At 46.6% G+C, this 18,873-nt stretch overlaps 1 protein-coding gene across 2 annotated transcripts in view; it reads left to right on the top strand.

Moving 5' to 3' along the window:
• The first annotated feature begins 6,431 nt into the window (after window positions 1-6,431).
• ST3GAL6 (ST3 beta-galactoside alpha-2,3-sialyltransferase 6) overlaps window positions 6,432-18,873 on the top strand; it is a 220,123-nt gene continuing 207,681 nt past the window's right edge. The window contains exon 1 of one of the 2 annotated variants that reach the window (XM_040338708.1): window positions 6,432-6,501. The gene's annotated coding sequence lies outside the window, so the exon portion shown is untranslated. Of the gene's footprint in view, window positions 6,502-14,566; window positions 14,936-18,873 lie in introns of those variants that run through there. The other variant, XM_040338710.1, reaches the window with a different exon arrangement.

Here is an 18,873-nt window from a genome sequence, read left to right as displayed (position 1 = left end):
CACCATATATGGTCCCAATGCGTTTTTAACCAGTTCCCGACCCCCGCATGTATATGTACGTCCACAATATGGCACGTACAGGCACATGGGCGTACTTGTACGTCCTTGCCTTCTAGCGGGTGGGGGGTCCGATCGGGACCCCCCCGCTACATGCGGCGGTCGGGTTCGCTCGGGGAGCGATCCGGGACGACGGCGCGGCTATTTGTTTATAGCCGCTCCGTCGCGATCGCTCCCCGGAGCTGAAGAACGGGGAGAGCCGTATGTAAACACGGCTTCCCCGTGCTTCACTGTGGCGGCGCATCGATCGAGTGATCCGTTTTATAGGGAGACTCGATCGATGACGTCAGTCCTACAGCCACACCCCCCTACAGTTGTAAACACACACTAGATGCACCCTAACTCCTACAGCGCCCCCTGTGGTTAACTCCCAAACTGCAACTGTCATTTTCACAATAGACAATGCAATTTAAATGCATTTTTTGCTGTGAAAATGACAATGGTCCCAAAAATGTGTCAAAATTGTCCGAAGTGTCCGCCATAATGTCGCAGTCATGAAAAAAAATGCTGATCGCCCCCATTAGTAGTAAAAAAAAATAATTAATAAAAATGCAATAAAACTATCCCCTATTTTGTAAACGCTATAAATTTTGCGCAAACCAATCGATAAACGCTTATTGCGATTTTTTTTACTAAAAATAGGTTGAAGAATACGTATCGGCCTAAACTGAGGGAAAAAAATGTTTTTATATATGTTTTTGGGGGATATTTATTATAACAAAAAGTAAAAAATATTGCATTTTTTTCAAAATTGTCGCTTTATTTTTGTTTATAGCGCAAAAAATAAAAACCGCAGAGGTGATCAAATACCACCAAAAGAAAGCTCTATTTGTGGGGGAAAAAGGACGCCAATTTTGTTTGGGGGCTACGTCGCATGACCGCGCAATTGTCTGTTAAAGCGATGCAGTCCCGAACTGTAAAAACACCTTGGGTCTTTAGACAGCATTTTGGTCCGGGGCTTAAGTGGTTAATGTTTATTTTAGAAACGCACTTCAGTCCATGGTTTCCTATAGGACATGGTTTTCTATGGGACATGTTCACATCTATGCTTTTCTTCAACCGCTGCGTTGTTGGAAAGGGTAAGTGACATTTTTAAAAGTAAAACAGTGCATTTTTGGTTCAGTAGACTTCAATGGAGGAGCTCCAGAAAAACGCATTTTTTGCTGCGATTTTGCCGTGATTTGCAATTTTTTTGTTCCCCCCATAACAAATTGGCCAATAGAAAATAAAAATAATTAAAAATACAAAACTCATCACAAAAGCACGTAAAAAAGGCATCAAAAACGCATGTGCATAAATTCTGAATGCACAGCAAAACAGAAACAGATCAAACGCAAACTGCATAGGTGTGAAATGAGCCTAAGGCTCGGTTCACACCCTATGCAAATTGTATGCGTTTTAAACCGCATTCAATTCGCATAACATGTGAAAGAACATTGCTTTCTATTGTGCCGAAGTGCAGATTCAGTGCGAATTGAAAAAAGGTCCTGTCAGTTTTCTGAGCAGTGCGGTCCGGTACAGGTGCGAATTCAGGCCCATTCACTTATATTGGAACGCTTCTGAATCGCACGTCATTCAGTTGTGAGCAGGATAAAATCCTGACCTGATCCTGATGTAATCCTGACCTGATACTAATCTAAACCTGACCTGAAAAGCAGAACTACTTTATCAATCAGCTGTGAATACAGAGCTTCGATTCGCACGGCACGTGTGTGAACCCAGCTCTAGCCCATTTTAAAGTGGAGTTCCACCCTAAAAAAAAAAAAAAAAAAAATTGAATTTTTTTTTTTTTTTACTTAACAGTAAGGGCGGTTGCTATGCGGAAGTTGCTAATCTGCCTCTTCCCATACCGCAGCAGGTCTTCTTCCTCGTCCGATCCTGCGTTGTCTTCTGGGGAATGGAGCGCGCTGCCTTCTGGGAACTGTGTGTATCCCAGAAAGCAGCCGCTCATTCACACTCGCGCATGCACTCGCGCATGCACAGTAGGAAACGGGCAGTGAAGCCGCAAGGCTCCACTGTCTGTTTCCCTCAGTAAGGATGGAGGCGCCAGGAGCTGCCAGGATTGAGCGATCGCCTCGGTGGGGCCGACATCGCGAGCGCCTAGGACAGGTAAGTGTCAATATTAAAAGTCAGCAGCTACAGTGTTTGTAGCTGCTGACTTTAAAAAAAAAAAAAAATCGTGGGTGGAACCTCCCTTTAACACTGCTGCGGGTTAGAAATTGTGCAAGTTCAAACCGGCATTTCAGTCCGACTTCAGAGGTGATTGGACAGACATCTGTGCAGGTTCATGCATAGATGTCTATTCAAATCGCCCCCAAAGTCGCCAAAAGTAGTACAGAAACTACTTTTGGGAATCTTGCTGCAAAGTTGGCACCGATTTGGATGGTGCCATTGTCAGCAGAAGCCAAATCGGCCCAATGCGATTATGGACTAACGCTCAGTTCACACATGTGCAAATTGCTTTTAATCTGTTTCTGCAGTGCCTTTTTGCACATGTGTTTTTTTTACGCATTTTCGTGCGTTTTTTGATGTGTTTTACATTTTTGGGGGCAATTTGTTATTGGGTGGATTAAAAAAATGCAAATCACGGTAAAATTGCACTACATGCTTTTTTGCAGCTTTCCTGTTGAAGTCTATTGAACCAAAAACGCACTGTTTTGCTTTTAACCACTTGCTTACTGGGTACTTTTCCCCCTTTGCTGCCCAGGCCAGTTTTCAGCTTTCAGTCGCACTTTGAATGACAATTGCGCTGTCATGCAATGCTGTACCCAAATTAAATTTGTACCTTGTTTTTCACACAAATAAAGATTTATTTTGGCGGTATTTAAAGGGGTTGTAAACCTTCGTGTTTTTTCACCTTAAAGCAGAGTTTCTACTAAAATAAAAATATTAAAAGTCGGCAGCTACAAATACTGCTGACTTTTAATACACCTTACCTGTCCCGCGGTCCAGTGATGCAGGGGAACGAAACCCCCGCTCATCTCCCCCTCCTCTCTGCGGCGCTGGCATCACTACTGTGAGCGCCAGGCTGTGGCTTCACAGCCGCGCATGCACTGCGCACCGTGATTGGCAGAGCAATCATCTGGGACCTTTGCCTTGTCCCAGATAATTGCCGAGAAGGAGGGAGGAGAGGTGACCTTCCTTCCGGCGCCGCGGAGCTCCGGGAGGAAGTGGGAGCTGGAACCTTGCATTAAAGGGTCACTAAAGGGAAAAAAAATAATTATTTAAAATAATAAACATGTTATACTAACCTCCACTGTGCAGTTCGTTTTGCACAGAGTGGCCCCGATCCACGTCTTCTGGGGTCCCTCGGCGGCTGTCTCTGGTCCTCCCCGCAAGAACTCATCACCTTCATGCAAGAGAGCTTGCATGGTGATGAGTCCTTGCGGGCATGCTCCCGTGATACAGCGAGCGGCCATATCCGCTCGCTGTATCACTCGGCCCTGCCCCTCGGCACGCAGCATCACTGGATGTGATTGACAGCAGCGCCAGCCAATGGCTGCGCTGCTCTCAATCCATCCGCTCTAGCCAATCAGCGGCCAGGCTGAGCAGCGAAGAGGATATTGGGACCGAGCGCAGGACTTTCGAGGGGTCAGGTAAGTAAAACGGGGGCTCGGGGGGGGGTCAGCATCATCAGATGTTTTTTCACCTTAATGCATAGATTGCATTAAGGTGAAAAAATGTTTTCCTTTACAAATCCTTAAGGTGAAAAAAACACCTTGCAGCGTCCGGCACCGCAGCCCCCCCGTTTTACTTACATGACCCCCGAATATCCCAGAAAGCAGCCGCTCATTCACAAAAGCGCCGCGCGACTCGCGCATGCACAGTAGGAAACTGCCGTCGCTCTCTCTGCGGGTTCTTGGTTCTTCATTGGATAGATTGATAGCAGCACAACCACTGGCTCCCGCTGCTGTCAATCAAATCCAGAGACGTGGGCGCCGGGGGGGTGGCGCTGAGTCTTGCATTCAGCAGCTATGGAAGCCGAATGCTGGTCACGGGAGCGCGCCCGCAAGGTAACCCCCTTGGGAGAGAGCTTCCCAGAGGGGGTTATCTGATGCAGGGAGGAGCCGCTGTGGGACCTCAGAAGAGGAGGATCAGGGCCACTCTGTGCAAAACTAACTGCACAGTGGAGGTAAGTATGACATGTTTGTTATTGTTATTTTTTTATCGAACCTGTAGTATCACTTTACCACTGGTTTTGTTTTCATTGTTTGCAAAACAAATAAAAAATTTGGAAAAAAAAAAGTTTTTCTTAGTTTCTGTCAGAAAATTTTGTGAATAAGTAATTTTTTTTCCTTCACTAATGTGCGCTGATGAGGCGGCACTGACAGGCTTGCCTAACTGATAATCCTCGTACACACGATCGGTTTACCCGGCAGGAAAACTGCCAGGAGAGCATTTGGCCGGGAATTCCGGACGTGTGTATGCTCCCTAGCAGTTTTCTCATCAGGAAAACAGCCGAGAACCCTGCTCTCTATTTTCTCGTCGGGTTTCCTGGCAGAGTGTTTCCTGCCGAGAAAACCGGTCGTCTGTATGCTTACCTGTCCAAGGTAAACCCGCGCATGCTCAATAAGAGTTTGACGCATGCGCGGTAGCATCCAAGTTTAGTGTGGGGTGTAGCAAGATGGCAGCGACGTCACAGCGTTCTTGCTATTCAAAAGAATGGCGGTTCTTTTGAAAGGCCGTCTGTATGCACGGCTTTGCAAGACAAGCTTGCCAGGAATCCCGTCAGCAACGTTTTTTTCCTGACGGGATTCCTAGCCGTGTGTACAGGGCCATAGGCTGCACTGATCAGGCGGCACTGATGAGGTGGCACTAATATGCAGCACTGATGGACACTCATAGGTGACTCCTATGTGCAATGATGGGTGGCATGGATAGGCGACACTGATGAGCAGGTACTGAAAGGCAGCACTGGGCACAGAATGGCCTCACTGATGGGCAGATGTAAGAAGAGGTCACCGATTGGCTCTCCTCTCCTCACACTCTGTCAGTTTGAGGAGAGCCGATAACCAGCATTTCTGTGTTTACATGTGACTGGCTGTGATTGGACACAGCTGATCACATGGGTAAAGAGCCAGGTCATCTCTATACTGATATCGAGGTCGCACCCTGCCTCAGGGACACAATACGCCGGCTGGCGTGTGATGGCGGTGAGACTGACGTCATATGAACAAGAGAGGGTCCCACTCAGGCCCGGATTTCCCACAAGGCCACTGAGGCCAGGCCTTGGGGCGGCAGGGTGCCAAGGGGCGGCAGTGGCATGGATTCCCCAGACGTCCGTAACATACAGTGCTCTTCCCATCTCAGCTGTGACAGGAGTTCGAGCACAGTGCTAGGACTCCTGTTTTGGAGGTGACAGGGTCAATAAAGAGAACCTGTCACCTCCAATTGCTATCACACAAAGTGAAAAAAAATGTATAAAAAAATAAATAAATAATAAGAAATAATAATTAAATTAAATTAATAAAATTAAAAAGTAATTAAAAAGTAAAGAATAAGAAAAATAATAAGAAAATTATACAAAAATAAAAAAAAGTAAGCGACAAGCTACAAATAAATAAAAATAAAAAAAGTGATATAAAAGTAAAAAAAAAAGAAAAAAAATATATTTGACCGCCCCTGCCATCCGGGTGCCATTCTCCGTTGATTTGGGGGGGGGGGGAGTTTGGTTGGCGGGCAGGGGGTGCATTCCGGAACCTGGCCTTGGGGCGGCAGGGAGAGCAAATCCGGCCCTGGTCCCACTTGCTGTTATTTGTCTATAATGGTGGGCGGGAGGCGGTTAAAAAAGTCCCTGACCCTTTCCAAAAACACAGCGGCTGAAACAAGCCTAGGTGTGACCGCGTCCCATAGGAAACCATGGTAAATTGGCTGTAGGAAAAAGCATTAGAAAACACCCAGGTGTGACCCGAACGTTTCAGGGGGATTCGCATTAAATCCTAATGGGGACATCAGTTGTGGAGACACCTCTGGGGTCCCATCACTTTGCAGGGATTTCCTCTCACTTCCTGTTTTGGTTATGGGACAGGAAGTTAAGGGAAATCTCCCCCATGGGACACAGATGGAGAAAAGACCTGCCAGGGGTCTTAATCCACCCTTACTCTATTAGAAATGAAATAAAACCTATATACTGAGTGTAGGGGGGTGGGGGTGTAATATGGCTGGGTGTGTATTGGGGATGGACTATTAGATTGTCAGCTCTGCGCATCAGGCCCTCCTGTATAATGTATGTCGCTGTAGAAGTTTCTGTATAATGATGATGATAGGGGAGAGGTAAGTAGAATGTAGAAGTTCTGAGGAGCGGTAGGTGTCACGTGTCCCCAGCACAGCCCCCCTTTGTCCTGTCTCCCCCTCCAGGCGGCGGGGCCCCTCCCCCTCCTCCTCCCCTTCCCCTCATTCCTCATAGCGGACTGTGTCCAGGCTGAGCTGGGATCGGAGAGCGGGGTGAGTACAGAGTGTGAGGAGGACGGGTGAGGGGCCCCTGTGGGTTCTATGTGTCCCCCTCCCCCGTGTGGTGTTCGGGGCTCCGGGCTGAGGACTTTCCCTCCTCCGGCGGTGTGTAGGGGCGTTTACACGGGGCTCGGTGTGGAGGGAGTCCCGGGGAGGACATAACGTACTCGGTGTGAGGAGCGGAGGAGGGGGTCCTTTGTGTCCGAGGAGAGCGAGAGCGAGCCGGGGGATGGGGGCCACACATATACCCCCCCCCCCCACCGAGAGAGCGGACAAGAGAGACAGACAGACCAGAGGTGATAGGAAGAGACCAGGGACCAGTTGTGTGAGGAGATGGGCCAGTGGCATGAGATGGGCAGGGGCCAGTGATGTGAGGAGATGGGCCAGTATGGGGACGGGCAGGGGCCAGTGTTGGCATGGGCAGGAGACAGTTATGTGAGGAGATGGGCCAGTGACACGAGATGGACAGGGGCCAGTTATGTGAGGAGATGGGCCAGTGTTGGCATGGGCAGGAGCCAGTGATGTGAGGAGATGGGCCAGTGTTGGCATGGGCAGGAGCCAGTGAAGTGAGGAGATGGGCCAGTGTGGGGACGGGCAGGGGCCAGTGATGTGAGAAGATGGGCCAGTGACATGAGATGGGCAGGGGCCAGTGATGTGAGGAGATAGGCCAGCGTGGGTATGAGATGGGCCAGTGATGTGAGGAGGTGGGCCAATGTTGGCAGGGGCCAGTGAGGTGGGCAGGGGCCAGTGAAGTGAGGAGATGGGCCAGTGTGGGGACGGGCAGGGGCCAGTGATGTGAGAAGATGGGCCAGTGACATGAGATGGGCAGGGGCCAGTGATGTGAGGAGATAGGCCAGCGTGGGTATGAGATGGGCCAGTGATGTGAGGAGGTGGGCCAATGTTGGCAGGGGCCAGTGAGGTGGGCAGGGGCCAGTGAAGTGAGGAGATGGGCCGGTGTTGGCATGGGCAGGAGCCAGTGATGTGAGGAGATGGGCCAGTGACACGAGATGGGCAGGGGCCAGTTATGTGAGGAGATGGGCCAGTGTTGGCATGGGCAGGAGCCAGTGATGTGAGGAGATGGGCCAGTGTGGGGATGGGCAGGGGCCAGTGACGTGAGGAGATGGGCCAGTGACATGAGACCGGCAGTGTGGGCAAGGGCCAGTAATGTGAGGAGATAGGCCAGTGTTGGCAGGGGCCAATGACACGAGGAGATGGGCCAGTGATGTGAGGAGATGGGCCGGTGTGGGCACGGGCAGGGGTCAGTGATGTGAGGAGATGGGCCAGTGTGGGCAGGGGCCAGTGATGTGAGGAGATAGGCCAGCGTGGGCATGAGATGGGCCAGTGATGTGAGGAGGTGGGCCAATGTTGGCAGGGGCCAGTGAGGAGATGGGCCAGTGTTGGCATGGGCAGGAGCCAGTGATGTGAGGAGATGGGCCAGTGTGGGGACTGGCAGGGGCCAGTGACATGAGGAGATCGGCGAGTGACATTAGACGGGCAGTGTGGGCAGGGGCCAGTGATGTGAGGAGATGGGCCAGTGTGGGCAGGGGCCAGTGATGTGAGGATATGGGCCAGTGACATGAGATGGGCAGGGGCCAGTGATGTGAGGAGATGGGCCAGTGTGGGCAGGGGCCAGTGATGTGAGGAGATGGACCACTGTTGGCATGGGCAGGGGGCAGTGTTGTGAGGAGATGGGCCACTGTTGGCATGGGCAGGGGCCAGTGATGTGAGGATATGGGCCAGTGACATGAGATGGGCAGGAGCCAGTGACATGAGGAGATGGGCCAGTGTTGACAGGGGCCAGTGATGTGAGGAGATGGGCCAGTGTTGGCATGGGCAGGGGCCAGTGATGTGAGGAGATGGGCCACTGTTGGCATGGGCCAGTGATGTGAGGAGATGGGCCACTGTTGGCATGGGCAGGAGCCAGTGACATGAGGAGATAGGCCAGTGTTGACAGGGGCCAGTAATGCGAGGAGATGGGCGGGGAAGAGCCTGCAGGAGTGGGAGGTGTTAGGAGATGTTAGGTGAACTCATCCTTTTAATATAAAAGTGCTTAATAAAAATGTTAAAAGTCATAAAGCACCATAAATATAAAATGGCCATAAATCCCTGGTAATCTGCATACATACCTCTGGGTGATGGGCGCTCCATTTCCGCTGTTTGTGGATAAAGGATTTGGATGTCCCCATGTTTTGTGGATGATTTGTTGCAACTTAATGAACTGATTTACAGATGGTTTTATAATTGTTTCTTTACACACGATTTCTTGAATTTCAAGTACTTTTATATTAAAGCGGAAGTAAACCCATCGATTTAACAGTTTCAAAAAGCAGTTACATTTCCGGCATGCCGGGATTGCTAACTGTCACATTGGTTGTGCTCTCAACCAAACTGTCAAACCATCCAATGGCTGGTGTCATAACTGATCACATGTGCAGCACCATGGCAGTTGAGGATTAAACATAGGCAAAGATGGCAGCTTCCTTGGCTGAAAATGATAGGTGGGTTTACTTACACTTTAAGTTTATGTTATACATAGATTATTTATTTTGTTTGAAACTGACACACAGTATATTGATTTCTTGCTAGCTGATAATATATATATATATATATATATATATATACCAGCATTGGGCTCCGTTGTACCTCTATATATTCCGGTATGATTTTGGGGTGCGTTGTCATCCATTCTCAATGGCCCGACTTGTACACAGGGGATCCCTTCACTGGATCACAAGACACAGATTTACATGTGATGTGTTGACCAGTCTATATGACATGTAGGTTTATTGATGTTTGTTCATGGTGAATGTGCTGTACCTACCTGCAATTTTTTATTTTGGAAATTGTTCTGTTTGTATTTAAAAAAAACAAAAACGTTCTAATGCCCGTACACACGATCCGATTCATCGGACAAATGATCGTCCGTTTTTTTTTTTTTTTTTGTATGCTAATCTCATGTCGAATCTGATGAGTTTACTAAAGTCACGAAATTCTCGTATGACAGAATAAAAAATCGGAAGTGATGTCGTGTGTTGTAATAAGGGCTGTGGAGTCGGTAGATAAATGATCCGACTCCTCAGTTTTTTGTACTTCCGACTCCTCCTAATTGTGCGTTGCGTGCCATATAGTGAAACACATGAAAAGCATGCTTCTTTACGGTCACTTAACGTGTTAGTTTTGCGGTTACGTGAGGCACTGCATGCATTGATCCTTATTCTTACAGTAGAGAAGTCATTAATTATAACTTTTTGTGAATTGGGACATTTAAACTTGCTTTTTTAATTCCAATCTAAATTTAGTAGGAGTCAGCCCTGGTTCACACTGGGTACGATTTGGAACGATTTGAGATGCGATTTGACATGTCAAATCGCATCTCAAATCGGCGGCAATTGTCGGCAATGGCACTGTCCTAATCAGTGTGACAACGCATCTGCGATTTCAAAAAGTAGTTCCTGTACTACTTTTTGCGATTTCTGGCCGCGATTTACATGAAATTGCGGGCAAAATCGCGGCCGCAAAATCGCGGTAAAATCGCGCATTTTACCGCGATTTTTGAATTCGCAGCAGTGTGAACCTAGGCTCAGAGTCGGTGCATTGTTTTCCGACTCCAGGTACCCAAAACCTCCTCCGACTCCTTGACTCCGACTCCACAGCACTGTTTGTAATGCATTTGTATTGCATTTTCGACTGACAGCTGTACTGATTAAACGAAAATCGTACCATCTGGCATCATACGAAAAACATTTCCGTGCATGTCCGATAGAATAAAATCAGATGGACAGTGCTGATCGGCTGTCGAAAGCTCTGTACTAACGATCCGATTATCGTGCGATCGTTTTGAAAGCGGCATTTTTCGTACGATTTTTGGATCGTGTGTACGGGGCTTAATTCCATGGCATGCAGTGTTGTCCTTCTTCCAGTCCCACGTTCTTCCTGCTCGCTGCTCCGGTGAGCTTGGGCTGAGATCCCGTGCATTTGCAGACACTTGTAGTCTGTGGGACATGGCAGTGCCCCGTCTGCACAAGAACCCACACATGTGCAGACATACAGTAACTATATTCTCTCCCGGGTCCCATAGACAGAGACCTGTAGCTTTCTGCACATTCATAGAGCTTTGGGGGCATATGTGCAGGCATACCACAGGGCTCTGTCAGGTCCTAAAGACCTATGGCATGTCTGCTCAGATATCACCATGGACATGATTGCCATCCTTGCCAAGGTAAGGATGCAGGAAGTCAAAAGTGAAAAATTTAAAAGTATTTTTGTTTAATTCCAATTGTATAAAAGGGGGGGGAGGCAGAGGAAAGGAGGTCATGTTTATGGGTGAGCGTCCATTCTAACAAAAGCATGAAAAAAATGAATGTTCACACACTCCTAGGTGAGAATGACACCTTGTTGGTGGTTGTTGGGTGTAGACATGTGAGCCATGTCTACGGAAAGGCTGGGAAATTTTCATTCACCCTGACAACTGGAATTAACTCTCTGGCGGCCAAGTCATTAAGTGCTATTTCCAGCGAGTAGGCAGGCGCTGACATGTCGGGTTATTGTTGGGTAAGACCAGCATTGTGTGAGCAGCTAATATGACAACTGACAGCTGGCATTGCACAAGACTGAGCCATGCCACCATTGTGTGCTTGGCACAGTCCATCTCCTGCAACACTGGCTGTCTTACACTGGCTGTTACATTCTATCACAGTACCAGCTTTACCTAATGATAGCCCCAACATTGCAGCGCCCACCCGTTATAACCTTCACCTCTTCTAGTTGAATTTTCATACAATGGTTTGCATGTATCTATTGAGGTTGTTTCTGACAATCTCTCTGTATGCACAGTGTTAGGTCTTGAAAAGATAGCAGTTTTGCATCACATTGTGGTGAAAAATTCTGAGCTTTTACAGCAGTGGTTGTCTACATACAAGGCCTCTGCTGTGGCCCCTGACCGCTCCAAAGGGCCACACATAATGTTCCATATACAATAGAAGACTGTCAGACTTCAGATATAGTAGAGGAGATGATCAGGAACTGAAGTCATGCAACGTGGGTGCTTTGAGAGTAAATAGACACGACAGAAAATTGTCAGAGAGCGAGGACATGCAACATGAGACTGCTAGAGTTCACTGTCATTAAAGCCTCCCTTATAAATGATTGCTTCCCCTAGTGAGCGCTGGGTCCCACAAAGGGCCTCACAGCAAATACCAAATGGCAGCAGGCTGGGCACCAGGGATTTACAGGATTCTACAAAGATTCAAACACAGAAACTTTGATCTCCTGTGACTATATATGTTACAATTTCTCTGATCTGCTTACTTGTTCTTTCACTAATATGATTGTAGAGATAGATGGTTGTTGCTTTCGCACAGTTGCTTCACAGATTGCACATTAGTCACAATGTAAATGAAATAAGAGATTTTTTTTGTTTGTGATATTCACATATCTTTAGAAGGAGTGGGCTCCATTATTGTGTATGTATCGTATATTCTTTTGGATCCTAAATACTGCAGAGAACAGTGCCATGTAATGATGTGACTCTATCTACAGCAGTGGTCCCCAGCCTTTTTGGCACCATGGACCGGCTGTGTGCAAGTAAATTGTGCCAAGGCCCGGGAGGGTCGGCGCGGGGGTTAAGCGATTTTTCGCGGGCAATGGCTGGTGTTAGTGCTTCAATCTTCCTGGCACCATGGTTATTATGGTGTCAGGATGATTGAAACACATTATTTCTATCATTACATTGTAATATAAAATGAAATAGTTCAACTTACCATAATGCAGAATCGGTGGGAGCCTTGAGCGTGTCACCTGCAACTAGATGAGTATGTCACTTGCCACTATGTCTGCCACCAGATGATGTTGTCACTTGCCACTATGTCTGCCACCAGATGATGTTGTCACTTGCCACTATGTTTGCCACCAGATGATGTTGTCACTTGCCACTATGTCTGCCACCAGATGATGTTGTCACTTGCCACTATGTCTGCCGCCAGATGACGATGTCACTTGCCACTATGTCTGCCGCCAGATGACGATGTCACTTGCCACTATGTCTGCCGCCAGATGACGATGTCACTTGCCACTATGTCTGCCGCCAGATGACGATGTCACTTGCCACTATGTCTGCCGCCAGATGACGATGTCACTTGCCACTATGTCTGCCGCCAGATGACGATGTCACTTGCCACTATGTCTTCCGCCAGATGACGATGTCACTTGCCACTATGTCTGCCGCCAGATGACGATGTCACTTGCCACTATGTCTTCCGCCAGATGACGATGTCACTTGCCACTATGTCTTCCGCCAGATGACGATGTCACTTGCCACTATGTCTTCCGCCAGATGACGATGTCACTTGCCACTATGTCTTCCGCCAGATGACGATGTCACTTGCCACTATGTCTTCCGCCAGATGACGATGTCACTTGCCACTATGTCTTCCGCCAGATGAGGATGCCACTTGCCACTGTCTACCACCAAATGAGGATGTCACTTGCCACTGTCTACCACCAGATGAGGATGTCGCTTGCCACGCTGCCTGCTAGCATCATGGAGATTGCCACAGTTACCTGGCTGCCACCCAAAAAATAACAGTTTGTCATTAGTTAATTTACACGTAAAATCAAGCCCCCAGGATTGCAAAGTACTTGCAGCCAGGCACAACGCTGTCAGCCTCTCCTTGGCACGGTAAAATAGCTGCAGGTGAAACGCAGGCACATGCGAGGAAGAGATGAGAGTGAGGGCGGGCGATGAGAGATGATGCCATTCTCTCTCTTCTGGGTCGCGGCTGCACCTCTGTGTAGAGCAGCCTTTGCGACCCTGTAAGTAAGGGCGGCCACGCCGCTGACATTACTTGCCTCCTCCGCGACCCGGCAGCAGAGGTGCTACTGCCCGGCGTTGGGCCGCTGCCCACAGGTTGTAGACCTATGATCTATAGAATTTCCTTGTGAAGCGAGGCTAAATGATGGGACTTTGACATCCTAGGCTTATACAAAGCAGGTTTAACAATGCTGGGAGACATTCAACCCAGGGGAGGATAGGTACCTGAATTGGTGAACAGATGAGTCTGGGGGGCAGTGGTGGAGACCAGGGGAGTCGTGCAGCCAGAGCTGCTTTTTGCTCATAAGTGTCCTATTTTTGCATTGAATATGCAGGTTTTCCAGCTTGTATGCGTGTGTTTTTTGTATTAAAAAATAAAAATTAAAAATAAAATGGTGATCTGGACCAGAACATTATGTCCACGTGTGAGACAAATCCACGTACACACAGACTTCTGTTAGTGCTGTGCCTTGCCATCCCTTGGGCAATGGGGGTGTCAGATGGAGGACAGAGAGCTGTATAATCCACTAGGCTCAGATGCTGCAACCAGCATTATATTGAAGAAGAATTATCACCAGAAAGTGAAAATTCCTGTAGAATCCCCAAGGGTACCCAATACTCGTAACACTTGGTTTTGTTTACGTCTTTGCAGTCCATAGCAGAAAAGATAAGCCGGCAACCCAGGAGTTTCTTCATTTAAAAGGATTTTTATTCCAGCAGAACTGTGATAATGGGATCCAATAAAATGCTAGCATTTCATTGGATCCTGTTTATCGCTGTTGTGCTGAAATAATAATCTAAAAAATGGATTTGCAGTGAACGACACGGCCAGTGCACCTTCCAATACAGCTGTAGGGCTCGAGTGAGTCCTTTTTGTGTTTCCAGATCTTTGGAGTGGTTTAAAAAATAAAATAAAAAATACTTTTCTGTTCGTACTGTTCTATAGCTCCACCCCAGGCTGAAGCCCAATTAATGGGTGTTCCCTAGCCAACCATCAGTCGGTGCTGGGGGACTGTGTGAAAGATCTTCTGGGTTATAATAAGTATACACGGCTCCAGCAGATGGATCACACAGCCCTGCAAGTGCTGACTGTTTTTTTCGCATTATCAATAGTAAACAACCACTCTGTACTGCAGGACTGTTGGTTGAAAAACATCCACTGCAGGAGCAGATGTCTCGCACAGCAGCGCTGACTGTTTATTTATTTTTTACTATTGTAAATGAATAGTCAGGGATTGTATAATAAATAGAGCTGACACCTCCCCCTGCTGTACTGAATGACGGCTCTTGTCTCCAGCGTGCGTCTCCTGCCAGAGATGAACACTGTCAATCAGTCCACGTAATGTATTTGTGTTCTTGTTAGCAGTGTTTTCCAAAAGTGGTGTGTGGAAGGGGGTAGTAAGCGAGCTTTCAGACACTGCTCAGCAACTACGAGATGGATTGGAACAGGACTGAGTGCTTCATGCCCTTCATTACCAGGAGGGGTTCATGAACATTTTAAGCACTGTGAATTTTCTTCTTTGGAGCAGAACTAAAGTTTTGATTGACTTGCATGGGATGACCTAACTCCTGTGAATGTAAGTCGGTCATCCCGGCCGCAGAAGACCTGCGAGTAGGCAGGTAGGTTTATTTTATTGCATAAGAGAAATTGTAATAAAGAGCCTGCCACATATGTTTTGTAATGTTGCTCTTATTTCCACTTTTAAGTCACCACAGCATTTGGTCTATTACTTATTTCTTATATCTTTTAAAGCGTTCTCTAAATGGACTAGATGGATATTGTGATGGCACTATCCTGCCTCTCCACCTCATCCATTCAGAGAGCAGTTTGTATTTATTGAGGAAATGCAAAGTGTTCCCTGAATGAGGTCTGTTCCAAGCAAATGACCGCCTGTGTTTACAATGCAGCAGGGCAGCCACTTGGCACAGGAAGCTGGTGGAGTTTAGTGGTGGCCAAAGGTGGAATAAACTTCAGCAAGTGCAGTAGAAGGTGGCCGCATTTTAATGTATGTGTGGCCGCTGGTACTCAACTGATGTCGATCTATTGATCCACTTCTGTTTGAATGGCCCTGTTGGGGGGAGCCACTCAATCGGCAGCTGCAGTGCTGATCTGTGTATTCTGACAGTGGAGGAGTCCCCCCCACTGTCAACATACAGAAGCGCAGTAGGGAGGATTCCTCCAACCTCTATTCATCAGTTGAATCAATTTTCAGTCTGCTGTCTGAATAAAAGAAAAAGAAAAACTAAGCCATGTATGGCCAACATGCCTCGGTGTTTTCCAGCTTCCATAGGGACACCACAGACCTGCTATGATACATACAGTAACTTGCATTGGTCCAAGCTGCATAAACCGTTCCAATGTAAATATTGCTATAACTAAATGTCAGCTTTAAAAAAGGATCTAACCTTTCCTTCATCCTTGATGTCTCACATGCAGAACTTTGAATGTAGCCGATTGCACAGGAAGCAGAGAGGAAGCTGCACAGCATAGGAAGTCATGTCAGTGACTTGTGATCAGCCCTCCTGATTCTGCTTGTAGTGTTGTGCAAAGATTAAAATGAACCTTTTACTGAGAGAAATATGGAAGCTGACATCTCATTCTGGTAATGTGGAAATGCAGGTTGCACATTGTTGTAAAATGTAAAAGTGGATCTAAAGTCCACAATACTTACCCCAGCTCCAATGGTCTAATGCTTGCGAGGTCACTCGCCTGCGCCAGCATCTTTCTTCTGGGTCTCGGTCTTTGTCTGTCTTGATTGGCTAGTGCGGGATGATGTGGCGCACAGGCACTGTGCCAGGAATTTAATCTGGGCTGCGCATGCGGAGCTCCAACTACATTTTAAGGAAGGCTGCAAACAGGCAGGTGTTTATTTTATTGCAGAAAATGCATTGCACGTCTTATCTGCATGGATTTTAGTTCTGCTCAAGGCCCGATTCACATCATCACATAGCAGGAATGAGAGTTCCCACTTTGTGATTTTTGTGGAGCAATTTGCACGTGATTTTGTGTGTCACGTAGAGCCAGCCTGTTCACTTGAACCTGTACATTTTCCTGTACTTAGCCACAGTGCCTGTGTGTGTTTTTGTTTCATTGGTTACATTAGATATCTTCGATTTTTATAGAAAAGCTGCAACAGGACGCGTTCATACAGTCAGTATGTTTGCCAAGACTTTCACAGCTCAGACCTGAACGTTGTTACTTTCACAGCCTAGGGGCGGCTTTCTGTTGGTGTCTGTAGTAACAGATAACCCGAGCAGCTGATTGGCTAACCCTGAAAGGTCAGTGGGGGCCCTTCTCCATGTAAACAGTCAGATTCCTTTTGTATTCCTTGAAGAGGAATTCTGTGATCACAACTGAATAAATCACTTGGAGACAAGGAAATGAAAACTTCCTAATGACAAATCTGACGCAACAATAACCGGATCTGACATGATGATATAAAATGTACAAATTTGTATTTACCTTTTAGCCTCTTTTCACACTTAATTATAGCATAAGTCTATGATTTTTATTTTTCATGTTTTTGTGTGTTTCTTTCACAAGTTTTTAAGCAAGTAGTGTCATACTGGAGCTTCTTTGGAGTAGGATTGCACATCTTTGACACCATAGACTTTTTTTTTTTTTTTTATTACAGTGGTGCTGGAAAATGTGCATATCTTGTCTTTTTGCATTACATGTTGCTGCACATCAAAACAGACAGGGGCTGATGTACTAAAACTGGAGAGTGCAAAATCTGGTGGCGCTGTGCATAGAAACCAATCGGCATCTTACTTCAACTTGTTCAATTACAGTAGAACTTTGGGCAAAACTACTTTTTTTTTTTTTTTTTGTTTCCTTTAATTTTGGTGAGAGCAAGGAGGGTTATAACTCCTGCCAGAATTTTTTTTTTTCAACATATGTGTTAGATTGCGAAGATTTCACTTCCTGTTACATTGCCAAACAGGAAGTGAGAGGAAATCCCTGCAAATTCAGAGAATTCCTTGGGGACCCCAGGTCACCAGAACTATTGTCCCCATTGGAATATTTCCCCTATATTACTTTTCAGGGGAGCGCCCAAAATTTGAGGATTTTCTTTTCACTTTTAATGATAATTGTAAACGGGACAAATAAAGAGGGTGAATCTGAATTTCTGCGCATTGCAAAATCATTAAAGTGTGCTTTTTCCCCAAAAATTGCGTTTTGAAAGACCGCTGCGCAAATACAGTGTGACATAAAATATTGCAACGACCGCCATTTTATTTTCTAGGGTCTCTGCTAAAAAAAAATTAAAATGTTTGGGGGTTCCAAGTAATTTTCTAGCAATAAAATATAGATTTTTAACTTGTAAACACGTTTTAGAAAAAGGGTTTCTGATCTTTTAACCACCTCAATATAGGGCACTTACACCCCCTTCCTGTCCAGGCCATTTTTCAGCACTGTTGCACTTTGACAATTGCGCGGTCATGCTACCCTGTAACCATGTGAATTTTTTTTTTTTTATCATTTTCTTCACAGAAATAGAGCTTTTCTTTTGTGGTATTTAATAATTTCTGGATTTATTTATTTTTTCCCCCTAAAAAAAACAACAAAAAATGAAAATTTTGAAAAAACATTTTTTTTCTTAGTTTCTGTCAGTAATTTTTGTAAATAAGTAATTTTTCGGCGGCACTGATGAGGCACTGATGAGGCACTGATTAGGTTAGAGATTAGATTGCGGGGAGGAAGAATCGCAATCTGATTCTTTAACGATTAATCGTGCAGCTCTAGTCTCAGTCTTTGGGAGTCATGCTTATAACTGTCAGCCTTGCAATGCCTCATGGGACTTGTAGTGCCCCAACAGCTGGAGGGCCACAGGTTGAACACCAATGGACTATATCGTTTTTAAAGTGTTACTAAAGGTACATTGTTTTTTTATATATATATATATATATATATATATATATATATATATATAATTTATGTATTAAAATAATAAACGGGTTATAGTCACCTGCAGTGGGTTTGCACAGCGTGGCCCTGAAATGACTCCTCTGGGGCCCCCACCAGCGATCTTGGCTCCTCCTCTTGTTTGTATGCCCCCATAGCAAGCCACACTCCATAGACCCACACAGTGGGGCTTAGCCCCACCCTCCCGCTTCCTCCTCACAGCATTTGTTGGGCAGCTGCAAGAGTCATTGGCCCAAGTCCCTGTGTGAAGAGCATAAGAGGGGAGAAGAAATGCAGCTGTGCACAGCACTGGATCTTTTCTCCCCTCTCTCCCCCTTCACACAGGGAAGGGAAAAGACAGAAAGCCGTAAAACATAAGCTCCACTTATATGCAACCTTCCACTGCCACATTTTGGCATTTTTTTTTTGGGGGGGGGGGGGAGTGGTTTTGACTTCTGGCTCAGATTGCCGCGGCAATCTACGAACATTCTCTGTTCTGGGATACACACAGGTCCCCGAAGACTGTGGGACCTTTCACAATGCGCAGCATGACTTGCACGTGCGCAGTAGACTTGCACTGCCAGTTTCCCTTACTTTCGATGCCGGCACCTGCTTTCGAAGCTAATTGAAGAATCTGCTCTGGTGCTGTCAT

Source organism: Rana temporaria, chromosome 2, assembly GCF_905171775.1.
Source record: "Rana temporaria chromosome 2, aRanTem1.1, whole genome shotgun sequence".
NCBI classification, from domain to species: domain Eukaryota; kingdom Metazoa; phylum Chordata; class Amphibia; order Anura; family Ranidae; genus Rana; species Rana temporaria.
This window is presented reverse-complemented; position numbering and strand designations above follow the sequence as displayed.